This window comes from Miniopterus natalensis, chromosome 14, assembly GCF_054644295.1.
Source record: "Miniopterus natalensis isolate mMinNat1 chromosome 14, mMinNat1.hap1, whole genome shotgun sequence".
NCBI classification, from domain to species: Eukaryota; Metazoa; Chordata; class Mammalia; order Chiroptera; family Miniopteridae; genus Miniopterus; species Miniopterus natalensis.
Window position 1 is genome coordinate 52,449,145 of NC_142094.1, and position 15,443 is coordinate 52,464,587.

The following is a 15,443-nucleotide window of genomic DNA, read 5'->3' on the forward strand; positions in this document are numbered from 1 at the left end:
CCACGAGGCAGCTGTTCACCCCTACCCATTTTACAGATGCAAACACCGAGGCACAGAGGCAAAGAGAGTTGCCCAGGGTGACGCAGTGGAGCCCGGCTTGTGTCACGCTGAGCCCCAAGCCCTGGGTCACGGCTCTGTTCCGTGCCACCGAGACTGCTGGAGTTGGAAGGGGGCCTGTGGGTTCCCGGATGCACAGGAAGGGGGAGCTGTGGGGGGGCTTCAGGGAATTTGCACAGGGTAGCACCCTGCCCGCTGAAGCCAAAGAGGTGACAGAGCCAGGCTGCCCAGCAGCACTGTTAGTCCTTAGGCCTGTGGCTGTTTGCTTGTTGCATCACAAAGGCTTATGTGGCTCCAATCACGTGGACACCACAACAGTTCCACCTCTAGTCCCACAAGGGTCAGATAGGACACACCTAAGAGTCAGACAAGTCCTGGCTGGCCCGGAGGAGCCAGGGCAGGTCTCCCGTCTAGCCCTCCAAGATCTTCAAGCCGGTGTTTTGTCTTAGACGCTGGGTGACTCTCAGACAAAAACAGGAGTTTGGCCGCATTCTGACCCAGGTGCTGAAGCAGGTGCAGAACTTTGGAACCACGCCCATTTTATCTTGCATCCAGGTGTAAGACCAGATGGCTCCTTTACTACAAAAATGTAAGACAGGTGTCTGCTGAAGAACTAGGCCGAACCGCCACATTGCACATCCTAAGCAAGTCCAAGGCCCTCCTGGGATTTCTGGGAAGTTGAGGCAACTTCTGTTCCTATGGTCACCTATGGCTCTTGACCTCTGCTTCTGGGCTGCTGCCTCCGTTCTGCACTGACGCAAATGGAAAATGTAGACCCCTCTTCGATTTCCACCGAACGCCTGATTTATAAACTGTTGTAGAAAATGTCACAGAAGCTGGAGATGGGGTGAAGCAAAGGAATAGTTCCTCAGGTTCCTGCGATACAAAATCCTCAAACTGTATGCCGCCTTGCCCTGCATCTTAAAATAGTATTCAGCCACCTCCTCGCCCACAAGGAAGGTGGCTGTTCTTCCTGGGAGTGAGTCCTCAGTTTCACACTCCATCTCACAGGCTCCTCCCTCTCCTTTTCTCCTCTCACCTCTTTCCTACGCCTCAGATTACCTCTGGGAATCCCAAATCTTTGAAATCCATTATAGATTCATTTGGTTCCCCAGGAAAACTTGTCTCCTGAGGAGCACACTCCAAATCCACAAAGGGACTCAGCACACCTTTTGGGAAGACAAAAAAAAAATATTTTCCCTTGTGTTAAAAATGGGAACGTTAATTGAACACTTACAATAATAATAGTAATATTTATAGAGGACTGACTGTGTGCCAGGCACAGTGCTGAGCATTTTATGTGCCTTATCCCATTTAAAAATCAGAATCTCAGCAAGTGTTGGTCTTGTCCTGCCACCCCACTAGGCCTGAGGTAGCCAGTCCAGCCCCCAGCTGGCTGACCCCATCACAGCCCATCCGGGCAGTCCACTCCATGGTTTCAACCTGCAGATGTCTGCCAGCTTGGGGGCTTTGCTGTTTTTGCCTATCACTAGGTCATCAGCTAACCTAGGATTTCTTAACCTCAGCACTATTGCCATTTGGAGCTGGAAAATTCCTTATAGTTGGGGCTGTCTTGTGCATTGCAGGAGGCGATGCTGTGTTAATAGAAGCTTATTAATTTTCATGGCATTCCCTGGAAGAATATAAGTTCAACCTTTTTTTCCCCTTTAATATTAATGCTGGTTCATAGAAACTCAAGAATCTGAGAACTTTTGCCCCAGCTCTGAAAATCCATGATTCTGAGTAGGTATTTGAAAGAAGAAGGTACTTCGCTTGCCTGCTGACCTTTTGATGAGGTTTCAATGACATCATTGAAATTAAGCTGCCCCAACAGCCTTCCTGGGAAGTATCCATTTCAAGGGTAAAGGCTGTTGAATACTGGAAGATGTAAAACAAGCATTCTCACCAACTAGAGAGAGGCATGGATCACTTCTGCTACTAAACTCTGAGTCCTTCCTGGTGACCAGCAAATAGGATGAGAAAGACAAAGCATGTGAACATGGGGAGTTTGGAAGTAGGGCGAAAACCAACTTGATAAAAATATATTTATATATTCCTGTGAAATAATGTAAAGATAGCAAAATGTGAAAAGCAGAGGAGTTTAGAATGATTGCCTGAAAACGATACATTAAACCATTTTGTGAACTGTCAGAATTCAAATTCATTTTTGAGCATCCAGCATGTGCCAGGTTCTGGGGATACTGAATGAATAGGACAGAATCCCTGCCTTTGGGGGTGCCAGGTCCAGGTGGATGCAAACACATACCTACAGAACTGATGTTAAGAACTCTCCCCTCTCCCCTCTCCCCTCTCCCCTCTCCCCTCTCCCCTCTCCCCTCTCCCCTCTCCCCTCTCCCCTCTCCCCTCTCCCCTCTCCCCTCTCCCCTCTCCCCTCTCCCCTCTCCCCTCTCCCCTCTCCCCTCTCCCCTCTCCCCTCTCCCCTCTCCCCTCTCCCTCTGGCTCCAGCCCCACCCAGTATCTTATCTCTATATCTCTTTGCAAGTCTGTTCCCTTTCCTCCATAAGGCACTTGGTTCCTAGTTCCTCATAGCTTCAGCATGCAGGCAGCTTTGGAAGGCACCAGCACTACACCCAAATCTAGAGGGTCCTATATTTCTGGTGCTACTGTGACCTGTATTTCAATTTCAAGTGCTAAAGGAGATACCTCAGATGAGCTCTACTAATCCTACCATTTATGCACAAGGGTCTTGCCTCTTCTGCGCTGCTGGTGGGTAGAGCAAGTTCTCCAGTGATGGGGAGAGGATTGAGAATGAGCACAGGTGGGCAATTCTAGGTCAATAGGGGATGAAGGATTAATTTTGACTAGGGAAGGTGGGAAGTTTCTTGGAGCAAATGGAATTTGCATTGGCCTTTGGTGATTAGAAGAACATTTTAATCAGAAGAAGGCCAAAGCTCAGGAGTTGGAAATCCAACAGAGTTTAGGGACATTGAGACCAGGATGGCTGGAGGGTACTTTGAGTAGGGTCATTGCAGAAGGAAAAGAGACAGAAATAAGAGAGTAAGTTAGGATTGAGCCAAATTGTGTAGGGTTTGAATGTCAGGGTAAATGTGGCTTCTATTTTGCAGTCTTTGTAAAGTTGCCAAAGGTTTTTAAGCAAGAGCATGGCTTTAACCCTTTTCCTTCCACCATCTAAGTCATCCTGTTGCTAGAGTGATCTTTCTCTAGTACAAGTCTGATCTTGTCACTTTGTGGCTAAAAATTCTTCAGTGGCTCCCTACTGCTGTATTAGTAATAATGGCTATCATACATCAAGAGCATAGTAAATGGGAAGCATTGTGCTTAGCCTTTAGAAGCATTTACATTCTCAAAATTGCCTTTTGGGGTACGTAGCATCATCTCCATTTTATAGATAAGGAAACAGACCTGTACTGCAGGTAAATAACCTGATAAAGGTCACTACCTTAATAAGTGGAGGAGCAGAGATTTGAACAAGCTCTGTCTGACCCCAAAGCCTCTTATTTTAGGGCAATATTCTCTTAGGATACAGTCCAAACTCATTAGCATGGCAAATCACACTCTTTGTGATCTGGGCTTTGCTTATACTTCAGCCTCCCCTCCCACATGCTCTCTGTCAACAAATCCTGTTGGCTCTACCTTCAAAATACATTTGGAATTTCACCACTTCTTACCACATTCACCATCCTGGTTCAAGCACTGTCTTGGGCCTGGATTACTGGAGCAGACTCTTAACTGACCTCTCAGCTTCTGTCCCTACCACCCCTATGTCTGTTCAAACACAGAAGCCAAAGTCACCATGTTAAAGCACAAGTTTGATCATGTCAATCATTTGTTCAAAGACACTAGTGGCTCCTGTGATGGGCAAAATAATCCCCCCATAACCCCCAAAGATGCCTATGTCCTAATCCCTGTGAGAATTTTATGTTACATGACAAAAGGGAATTAATGTTGCAGATAATTGCTAATTAAAGGTTGCTAATCAGTTGACCTTAAAATTGGGCGATTATTCTGGATTATCCAGTTGTGCCCAGTGTGATCACAAGAGCCCTTAAAAGTGGAAGAGGGAAGCAGAGGGAAGATCAGAATGAAATGATGTGGGAAAGACTCAACCCAGCACTGCTGGCTTTGAAGATGGAAAAGGGGCTAGGAGCAAGAAATGTGGACAGCCTCTAGAAGCTGGGGACAGCAAAGAAATAGTTCCCAGAGAGCCCCCAGAAAGGAATGCAGCCCTGCCAACACCTTGATTTCAGGCCAATGAGATCTGCTGGAGGTTGGGCTTTTGACCTCCAGAACTGTAAGACAATTATATCTGTGTTGTTTAAACCCCTACATTTGTGGTAGTTATAGCACCCACAAGAAATGAATACAGTTCCCACCCTCAAGCAAGGTAAAAGCTAAATGACCTTGCTCCTGTAACCTCTGAGGCCTCACCTGCCACTTTCCACCTCATTCGTTCTTTAAGCACACAGGCCTCTTGCTCCAGCCATGCAACTCTGTAGAATGCATGCATGATTTTGAAACTTCAATTTCCAGAAGAAAGAAAGGAGAGGTAACTTGCCCATGATCCCCAGCAAGGACTTGAACCCAGGACTCTTGCCCAGCTACCAGTAGGTTATTATTTCTATTGTACTTAGCTTTCACTTCAGCTTCCTCCCCAGAAAGTCTTGTGACTAAATCTCCTCTGGCCACCTAGTAAAGTGTTTAAATTCCTTTCCAATGAGGGAATCTTTATGTTGCCTGTGATATTCTTTTGCCAGAAGAGTAGTTCATTCCTTTCTTTGTGAAATTCAATGACAGAAACAGTTCTTTAAAAGAGGAAGAAATTTCCAGAGCATCTGATTATACTGACCAAAACAAGCAAATTCCTTAGGAGAAAAGACAAGCCTGGCTTTCCTTCAGCCAAGGAGATTTACTGTGTGGATTTCTATTTATACCCTGGGACATAGAGTGAGCTACATGGAAACCTGGATACGTTTCTAAGTATTGTTGGCAATATCAATCTGAGTGCAAACAGCCCTCCTTTTTTGCTGACCTGGCATTGCTATTTCCAAACAAGAAGGTCTGATTCGTAAGCTTTCGACCACTCAGTGGCGGGCTTCTGCTGGACATTTGTGCCGAGTCACTTCAGAGCTCGCTGATCAGCCTCCCTGTGCCCAGCCAGTAGGTGTTGCAGGCTGTTCCAGGACTGGTCTCTAGTTCAGTTAGCTCTGGCCATGAGAGCAGAAGTACCTTTCCCTACAGAGCTTGTGGGTTCTGGCCTGGCAGATATAGCAGGCCTATCCTGTTGTTTGGATTTTTTTGGGTTTGTTTGTCTAGCATTCCTTTCTCTTGGGAACTTACCCTTCTAGGTTGTGCTCTTGGGGTTCTCATTTCCAGGCCCCTCCCCTGGCCTCAAGGATAGGCATGTGACCCATGTTTGGCCAATTTATAGTACCCAATCCCTTTTGACACTGAGTGTTCTAGGGAGGGTGGACATGGGACTCAAGAATCCCATCAGAATCCAAACCCAAGAAGAATATACAGACTACAGGAAGTAAATTCTTTCCTCCTGCTGGGGTGGCTAACCTTGGGAGAACATGATTCTGGAGTTGCCCAGTGGAAAATGCTTGTTTGTGCAGGGAAGCTAAGCAGAGTCAAGCAAAGATGAAAAGCAAATGGAGAGATGGTTCTTGAGATGGTGAGTCCCTGGTTCAAGTGCTGCAGGCTCTGTTTTCTGTTGCTCTTCTTGCATTCTCTGCGCCTCCCCACTTCCCTTCCCAGTGATGTGAACCGATATATTCCCTTCCTGCTGTATAGAAGGCTTAGATTCTGTTTCTGTCACTTGCCCCCAAAGGACTCTGGCTAATACAACAGGCTGAGGTGGGAAGAATCTGATAGGGCCCCTGCCACAGGTGAGAGCGGGCTGAGAACTCATTCCTGCAGAGAGTAATGCCAGTTTCCTCAAAGGGGTCTTTGGAGGGCCTGGCCTTGGACATTTCAAAATGTAAGTATGTATTTGGCTCCTGAATGTTCCTCATGAAAATCAGATCCTATTGTTTCCTGTCCCCTTCCCCTTTAAAACACATTGACGGCTTCCCACGGCTGTGAGGATAAGGGGCACAATCCTTAAGAGGCCGACAACGCCTGACCTCCATGGTCTGGATCAGGGGTCTGTACATGTTTTCCGTAAAGGGCAGAGAATAAATATTTTGGGCTTAGTGGGCCATAAGGTCTGTGGTGTTTTTTCTAATCCTCACCTGAGGATATTTTTTTTCAGAGAGAGTGGAAGAGAGAGAGAGAAAGAAACATCGATATGAGAGAGACGCATCGATTGGTTGCCTCCTGCATGTGCCCCAACCAGGGCCAGGGATCGAGCCCACAACCGAGGTACATGCCCTTGGCTGGAATCGAACCCAGGACCCCGACGCTCTAACCACTGAGCCAGTCTGGCTAGGGCTGAGGTCCGTATCTTAAGTACTCAAGTCTGCCATTGCAGCCAAAAGCAGCCATAGGCAATAAGTAAAGAAATGAGTGTGGCTATGCTCCAATAAAACTTTATTTATGAAAACAGGCAGTGGGCCATAATTTTGACCATTTTCTCATCTGGAAGGTCTGGAACCTTGCCCTCCATTCATATATCCAGCCTCACAGGCCTCCAGTCAGAACCTTCATGCTCCAACCCACAGGCTCCCTCTCCCACAGGGCTCTCAGCCTGGCATATTCTCCTGAACCTGTAGATTCTTAACCCCTACTGCCACCCAGATCACTGCTCAGATGCTGTTTTCTCAGGTAAGTCTTCCCTGATACCCTGAGACTGGGCCAGATTCCCCTAGTAGGCTTTCCTGGCGCACTCTACCTCTCCTTCATGTTATTTGTGTCATAGCTGTAATTTTCAGTCTTTCACGTTGATTTGCTACCTGTCTCCCCACAAGATAATAATTTCCATATGTACAAGGCCCTGTCTGTTTTGTTCAGTACCTAGCATAGGAATTAATGTATTGTAGTAGCATAATATATGTTTACTAAAAGAAAAGGGCGGGGGAAAGGGTGGAAGGAAGGGAAGGAGGGAGGGGAGGAAGAGAGATAAAGAAAGATGCAAGGAGGAAAGAAGGAATCAGTCCTCTCAACCTGCCTGTTAAATGATGAGCATTCAAGAGCAAAAAAATAAATGGGTATTTGTCTTATCTGCCAGTTGTTGAAATCAGTAGATTGTGAAGACTTGGTGACACTGGTGGTCCTTCTTGTCCATTCAGACATTTGGTAGCATTTGGTGCTGGGGATGTTCCCTGGAGGTCACATTAGATCTCAGCTTAACTGTGGAGTTGGGGACTTTTTTTGCAGCCCTTTCTCCCAAAATCCTGACCCTCCCACATTGCCTTCTGTGTGTCCAAGTTCTCTGTAAGGATTCCAATCCAGGTCAGCTCTCCCAGAGTGCCCTTTCCCAAAGTCACTCAGACCTCCTGGGTCAGATCCCAGCTCCAGGACTTAATGGTTATATGACCTTGAGCAAGTCACTTAAGTCAGCAAACCTCAGTTTCCTCTCTGTAAAGTAAGGATAATAAAATTACCTATGACACAGGGTTATTGAGAGAATTTAATGAGGTAATATGTAGAAATTAATTAACTTAAAGTCTGACATACTTGGTGTCAGTGAGTTAACTAGTAATAGCTAAATTTTAGAAAAAGAACAATCTGATTACCTAATTGAAGCAATTGGGCCCATCCTTAAAACATAGAGTACAAGACTAGAGTACATATGCTCTAAATGTTTAAAAATGATAAATCAAGCTGTTAAATTGAATTTGTCTTCTCCTTCTATATTGACAAATATGGCTTTATAATGGCAAACTTATTTTAAAAATTGATAAACTATAGTTTTAAATGACTGAAAGTTGGAGAAATATCAAAGACAACCGAATTCAATTATTATTGTACATATGCTGTTGATGACCCAGAGATATTTGGCTGAGTGATAAAATAAAGGCATATTTTATGATTTATATGTTATGTACAACTTATTTTTTGCTTCCATGTCAGAAAAAAGTCACTAGTTATATAATTATATTCAAAATAGTCACATAATCTCTGCGCCATTGACACTAGAATCTAAAGGATTAAAATTAACATATGTAATTATATTCAAAGAGTATCAAATTTGAATATATTTCCATCAAAAATGTAAATGAAAATAAATGTTAATAAATTTTCTTCTAAAATGTTCAATTGTTATTTTTTTTTTAATGCATGAAAAATCTCATAATAATGAATAAAAAATCAAAATTGTTTAAATAAAGCTGCAGTTTTTATTTGACGTTCAATATCATTAACTTTTAATAAATATTTTTACAAAAATAAAACTAAATTCTAGTGTTCATTCTTTTAACTTAGTTGCCAATACAAATAATCAGCGTCATATTTCACTCATGTTATCCCTAGATTTACAAATATATTTGAGTAATGTGAATTTTTTTTTAGGGGAAAGCACAAACACAGTCTCCCACTGCCATGCAAATCAGGTTTCTCACATTTTCAGAAATCATAGGGGTCAGCATACCAGGAATGCAGTGGGTGAGCCTCCCCCTGGGAAAACGACCTTGGTGATCATAGTATCTCCCCTACCAGGAATGTAAGACTTGTTTAATATTATGGTATGTTTCTCAACTGCCTGTGGCACTTTTTTTGTGATTATGCTAATTCATCATTCCTTTAGAAACTACAAGTGGAACACAAATAAAAGGAAGAAAAAGATGCTCAGCAGTGGCTAAAACGATACTGTACTACACAAAAATCTATTTAATTCATGCTGTCTGAGAGGAAGGAATTGACAAGTTAATTAATTTGCCTTTTCTGTTGTTAAAGGCTCTTACCACTTAAACCCCCTCTGCCCTCTGAAATACTATCTCAGATGTTGGCAGCAGCAACCCACAAACCTTCATGGCATTGGGGCTCAGTAGCCTTGGTTTTGAGGGACAAAAGGCAAAATGTGGAAAAGTTTTCCTTGAGGCCCGAGAGATGTGTTGATTCCAAGAGTGGATGTTTAGTTTAGGATTAGGGGTACTGATGTGCCAGTTCTGAGCACTAGGACCCAATTGACAGAAGCATACACATGTTCTTTAATGTGTGTGTGAGAGAGATAATGTGGGGTTCTCTAGGACAGGGACCTCTTTTCTCTGCCCAGGTCTTAGATCAGTATGAAAAGGAATTGCATGGGTAGGTCATTTGGGGCGTTTGCATTATAACAAAGATTTGTGCTTAACCCTCAAAGAATTTCTGGGATGAATGGGGCCTTAGAAGGCAATTTTGAGCCAAGGAGATAGGTGTGCAATGCCTCCTGCCCTCACTGTTCTTACTGCCCACTACACATCAGAAGAATGGGGTTCTTCAGCTAAGCATACTCATTCTGACTGCACTCTGTATGCTTTAGCTAAGCAATAGTAGAGCCACAATTAAGTAACAAAATACTTAGCAAGCAAATGTTTCAATTCTTTCCTGATTGATAGCAGAGTTTCAGGGAGGCACTTTGACAAGTAACTTAATAATAAACACATCAAAATAAAATAGAACTAATGAAAGAAGGATAAGATACTGATGTGCAGAAAATGCCAACACTTTTTTTTTTATCAGGAAAAAATTACCAAGACATTTTGCTCGTAAGTGCCTACTAAAAGCCTTTTTAAAATAAAGGTACCGCTAATGGGCACCCTAGTACAAGATAAGCTCTCAAATAAAAATGAAGGTAAATATAGAATTCCCATTTGACAAAGAGGAAATTGAGGCCCAGAGAGGCTAAGCAGCTTGTACAAGGTCATACAGCTACTAAGTGGCAGGGACAGTATTCCAAGCTAGGTTCATCTGTGTCCAGATTCTGACCCGGTGACCACCATGACACACCAGCTCTCCGTTCCTTCTATCCCACAACCAGAGGAACCAAATAATCAACGTTAGCAAAAATTCAGTACAACCCCTGGCTGAGCATCTTTCTTCTACTTACTCTTCAGGTTCCCCCCAAAGACAAAGAAGTCTTATTAGCACTGTGCAAATCGTTAATAGCATGTGTTAAAGTGTTAGCTTAGGTTAGAAGATGTTGTAAAGCAACACTTTCTGACTACCCTATTCCTATTTCCTATTGGGTAAAAACCTGACCACTGAATTTTGAAGTACCTCTTTCCTCTAATTACAAGATGTTGACTTGCTTCAGCTTGCTTTTGAACTTCAACGAACTTTACAAGGTTACTACTACAAGTTGAAAAAGTGCCAGTAGGGCCTTGAGTACAGTTGACCCTTGAACAACAAGGGTTTGAATTGTGAGGGCCCACTTAGATGTGTGTTTTTTTCCAGTAAATACGTACAGTACTGTGAATGTATTTTCTCTTCTTTATAATTTTCTTAATAACATTTTCCTTTCTCTAGTTTACTTTATTGTAAGAATACAGTATATAATACATATAACATACAAATATGTTAATTGACTGTGACTTTTATTATTAAGTTGTACAAGTTCTTTATATTTCTGGATACAAGTCCATTCTTAGATTTATGATTTGCAAATATTTTTTCCCATTCTGTGACTTGTCTTTTCACTATCTTGATAGTGTCCTTGAAGTACAAAGTTTTAAAATTTTGATGAAGTCAAATTTATGGAGTTTTTCTTTGCTTGCTTGTGCTTTTGGTGTCATGCTTCAGAAACCATTGCCTAATCCAAGGTCACCCCTATGTTTTCTTCTAGGAACTTTATAGTTTTAGTTCTTGTATTTAGGTCTAATCCATCTTGAATTAATTTTGTGTGTGGTGTGAGATAGGGGTCCAACTTCATTCGTTTTCATGTAGATATCCAGTTGTCCCAAACCGTTTGTTGAAAAGATTATTATTTCTCTCATTGAATTGTCTTATACCCTTTCCAAAAATCAATTGACCATAAATGTGAGAGTTTATTTCTGGATTCAAATTCAAGACCTCAGGGCCTTTGCATAAATAGTTATTTTATCATGCCTTTTCCTTGCCTTCCTGCCAGACTGCCTCTTTATTCTTAAAGACTCTTTATACTCTCTTCCAGGCATTATGACACCCCTTCCTTGGACCTCATTGTCCTTGGCACATACTTTTATCCTTGACTCTGTCACTCCACAGGGTGCTTAAATTTGCTAATATGTCTATCACTCCAATTAGACTGTGCTTCTTGAAGGCAGGGACTATATTTTATCTGTCCTTATTACTCCAGGCCCAGGAATTCCAAGTGTGTTGAATGAATGCCTTGGATACATTTGGTATATGTAAACTATGGATAGAAGAGTAACTAAAATTTTACAACCATTAACCCTGGAAAGCACATCTGTGGGCATGTTTTTTATACAAATTGAAGAGAAGCTTTGACAATTATTAAATCCATTGAAAGGGTTTGATTAATTAAGAGCCTTGTCAGGCTTTATACATACATATTTAAAAGAAACCCATTTGAGGACCTGAGTGCATTGGGCAAATAAGCCAATGGTTGTCAAAACTTCTCTTTTGCTGGAGCTCTATAGACATTGACCTAGATGCTCATCCAACCCCTAGCAAATTCTCTTTTCATTTGTGCTAAAGCTACTTTCCTCAAGTCACAGTTGGGCTCCTTACATCCTCTGATACCTTTGGATCAGTAGGTGGAAGATGCTCATGAGTTTCAGATGGTTTTACCCTCACTGTCTTACTGCCTGGATCAGATTAAAATGTCTTTGGACTGAAGACAATTTAAGAACTGGCTAAGAACATCGATCCCACCCAATTTAGACCACATGCCTTTTTATAGTCATTCCCACCAGCATGAGAGTGATTAAGACTCTAGATTGATGAGTATACGGTACTTTCCACAGAACTGCTCAGCTAGGCAGACCTTCCATGTTCTTCAGTTATCTCACAGTTCTCTGGGATTGGTGTTGGGACGGATCCCTTTCTTAAAGAAGAGGAGCCAACTTGTCTCTGGCTAAGGATGGTTTCCCATCACAGCATTTACTACTCCATTCATGTATCCTAATGAACAAAACTGACACATACTTCCAATGTAATATGAAGGTTAGGAATCTTCCACTTTGAAACTATTCCACATGTCTCAACTATGCCAAGGATCCTTCAAGGACTTCATCTTACTTTTAACCACAAAGCCACTACAAATGGCTTTGCCTTTGTTTTAGAGTTCAGAGGTCACACGTAAAGCTTGAATAAATTGCACTTGGTTTGTGAAATCAATAATTCTTTTATTACCTTCTACTTTAGTCCCAAACATTTTTATTAAAGCATTCCTAACTGCTTGCTCTATTATCAAAACAGCAAAATTTCAGAAGAGACTTTAGAGCTACGATCTATTAGAAGCAACAAAAATCCACTTAGGAAAACCCGAGTTGAGGAGAGTGGGAGGAAGAGCTTGAGCTGAATGCCCTCCCCTTCCTCCCTTGGGGGCAGAGAGAGGCCAACAGCCTTACTCTCATGGAGTTTCCTTCACATGGAAATCTAGAGACTCACCACTCCCAAAGTTTTTCTTAAAGTCAAATAATTTTGGGAAGCACTGAGCTAACCTCTGCTGAGCAAAGTCAGTCCTGACCGCAGACCAGGAAGCCTCTAATATGTGTGGTTTTCTCTAGAGGCATTTGACCGTGGGACTCTTTCTTCCCACATCATCTCTTTTAAAGGTTAGTGTTCCAGGGAATACACTTTGGGAAATGCTGCCTGACAACTTGCATAAGAGCCTAAGCCCTGGGTTGGCACATAAATTCACACTCCTTTATCCATACAAGTGTTCTTAGAAGAGACAGAAGAGGAGAAGACACAGGAAGAAAGAAGGCCATGTGAAGATGGAGGCAGAGACTGCAGTGACGTGGCCACAAGCCAGGGGATGCCAGGAGGCGCCCGGAGCTGGAGGAAGCAAGGAAAGAGTCTCCCCTAGAGATATAGTGGGAGCATGGCCCTGCTGACACCTTGATCTCAGACGTCTGGTTTCCAGAACTATGAGAGAATAAACTTCTGTTGTTCTAAGCCACCCAGTTTGTGGTGGTTTGTTACAGCAGCCAGAGAGTACTAATACATCAGGAACAGAAATGTACTCTAACTTTGGCAGCAAGAGGGGTGGAAAGGGCATTTTCTAGAAGGGCACCAAGGGCTCCCGTGGATTCCAAGGACAGGAAATTCAGGCTGGCTTCATTACGGACAAGGACCAGGCCTAGAAAGTTGGGAATTGGGTGGTGCTCTCATTTGTGGCCACTTGACCTTTCTCCTCTTGTCATTCTTCTGTCTCTATCTGTGGGATGGTTCTCTGTAGTCCTTCATGCGTGTGGTCAACCTGACTTGCCTTCACATCCTATTTCAAGTGCACAACAGACCAACAAGTAGCTCTGGGGCCTGATTCCAAATTCCAGGGACAGAGAATCCCTCAGCCTTGGTAGAATCAACTCTTGCCTGGGGTTGAGACGCTGTCTGGGGGCCTTCGTTTGGGGGTGAGGAGGCTGCTGGCAGATAATCTTGAAGGTTTCTATTTGAATGCCAAAGACAGTTTGAAGGGCAGACAACATCCATCTACTCACCAACCTGACAGGTTGGGGAGAATCTGACCTTTCCGAACTTCCTCCCTGCATTAGCCTTCTACCCTTCTGTCTCCACGAACTCCTCTCAGGCGCGACCGCATCATATTACTGCAGGTGAAAAGCCGTCCATTAGATCCTCTTCCTGTTCTAACCATGAAGTTCATCTACTGGAACAAAAACATTATTGATTTTTGTCTATTGCAGTCTTCTGAAACAACAAATTTGTGCTACTCTTGGAAAAATATTTATTCGGCTTTTCTTGGACTTAGATCTTAATTTGTAAAAGTATTTTCATGCTGCCTTTGAAGGGCTCCTTTAGGCCACGTGGCACTGGAGATATTTAGAGGTTGAAGGAGGGCCTTTGGCTGTAATGCCTTTGATTAGCAAGGCAAAGCCTCAAACCAACAGAAATCCAAGCCAGGCAGGGCTGTGGTAAAACAAGAGAAACGGGTTCTGGGGAGAGTTCTCTTCTTTGAACTTTATTCTATAATCTAGGAGAATTTGTTGAGTGCATACTAATTGCTGGGCGTTAGGCTAGAGCTAGGATTACTGAGGGCAATGAGATGGACACTGTGGGTCCCACATGGAGCATTTGGCAGTGGGACAGGCAGGCAGAGATAAAAGAAAATGATGCCAAGTGAATGCACAGTTGCAAGCGATAACGAACAGCATGGAGGAAAGGTGCCTAGTGTAGTAAGAGGAAACAAATCAACAATTAGCCCAACGGGTCAGGGAAGGCTTCTCCGGGGAAGGCAGCTTTCCCTGAGATCTGAAGGGCGAGTAGGTGTTTAATGAGATGAAGCTGACAGGAGTGGGGAGGCAAAGGGAATATTGCATGCAGATATTCATTATGCCATCCAGGTAGAAACTCATAAAATGTAAATTAGAGACATGTACACTTACAGGCCCACAGACTTGGGGAAGGATGAGATGTCAGGCAGTCACGCTCTGCTTTTTCACTCTCTGTAGATACAGGGAGCTGCACGAGGTTCCCCACCAGATCTCCGACCTCCCTAGAGCACTTTAAGAGGCTCCCAGAATCCCTGGCCTTGTTGAGTGCCCTCGGGGCTCTGTGTGTGTCATCTAGAGGGTTTCAAGGAGCTCTCAGTCTAAGGGAGCCTGGGCAGACAGAAAATGACAAATTTTGTGAGAAAGGAAATAAATTATGAAAACAGGAGCTATTTGGTTTCCTCTTATCTCTAAAGGGAGGAGATGGGATTCTTGGGGCATGGGGAGATGTCCTCCTGAGATTTTCCCACCTGAGATATGCCCATGTGAGGTGTGCCCACCTGAGGTCTGCCAGTCCTCCTGAGAAGGTCACCTGGAAGAGTAAGTTTCTTACCCTAGGAGCAGGAATCAACGTGGGCGAAAGTAGAGGCCATGAGTAGGGGACACTTAGCTTCTCCCTAGGACACTTTCGTGGTCTTTCCTAATGGCACTCTTCTTCCTGTGTGTCCCTGGAGCCAGGGTGTCCCTCTAGCTCATGGCCTGCTTTATAATGCTTTGCCAACCCATCTGTCTCCCCAGCTGGTTGCTGGGCTACTCAAGGGACTGTGTCTTTTTCAGCTTTTGTTGTACCTGACATTTACATGATAAACATTCAGTACAGATTCGTTAAAGGAATGAATGCATGGATCTTATTAATTGGTACTCTGCTTTAGTCCCAAACATTCTGAGACTGAATCATGGTGCCTAGAAGTAGATGAATGCGATTAAATGAAGGGCATTGTTCACATTGCCTTGTACATTAGTGGGTGTTCAATTGTGACTTATCGAATGGGTACTTATAAATATCTCCATGTTAATGCTTCATTATTTATATGGAGCACAGTTTATTTCTTAATGGCATCGATCTTGGAACAAAGCAGCACTTTGGGG

At 43.4% G+C, this 15,443-nt stretch overlaps 1 non-coding gene across 1 annotated transcript; it reads right to left on the minus strand.

The window, feature by feature from the left end:
- Nucleotides 1–8,487: 8,487 nt before the first annotated feature.
- LOC148091573 (U1 spliceosomal RNA) lies at nt 8,488–8,645 on the minus strand. The gene has a single exon (XR_015715660.1). It is a non-coding gene; the product is annotated as a U1 spliceosomal RNA (small nuclear RNA).
- Nucleotides 8,646–15,443: the final 6,798 nt, after the last annotated feature.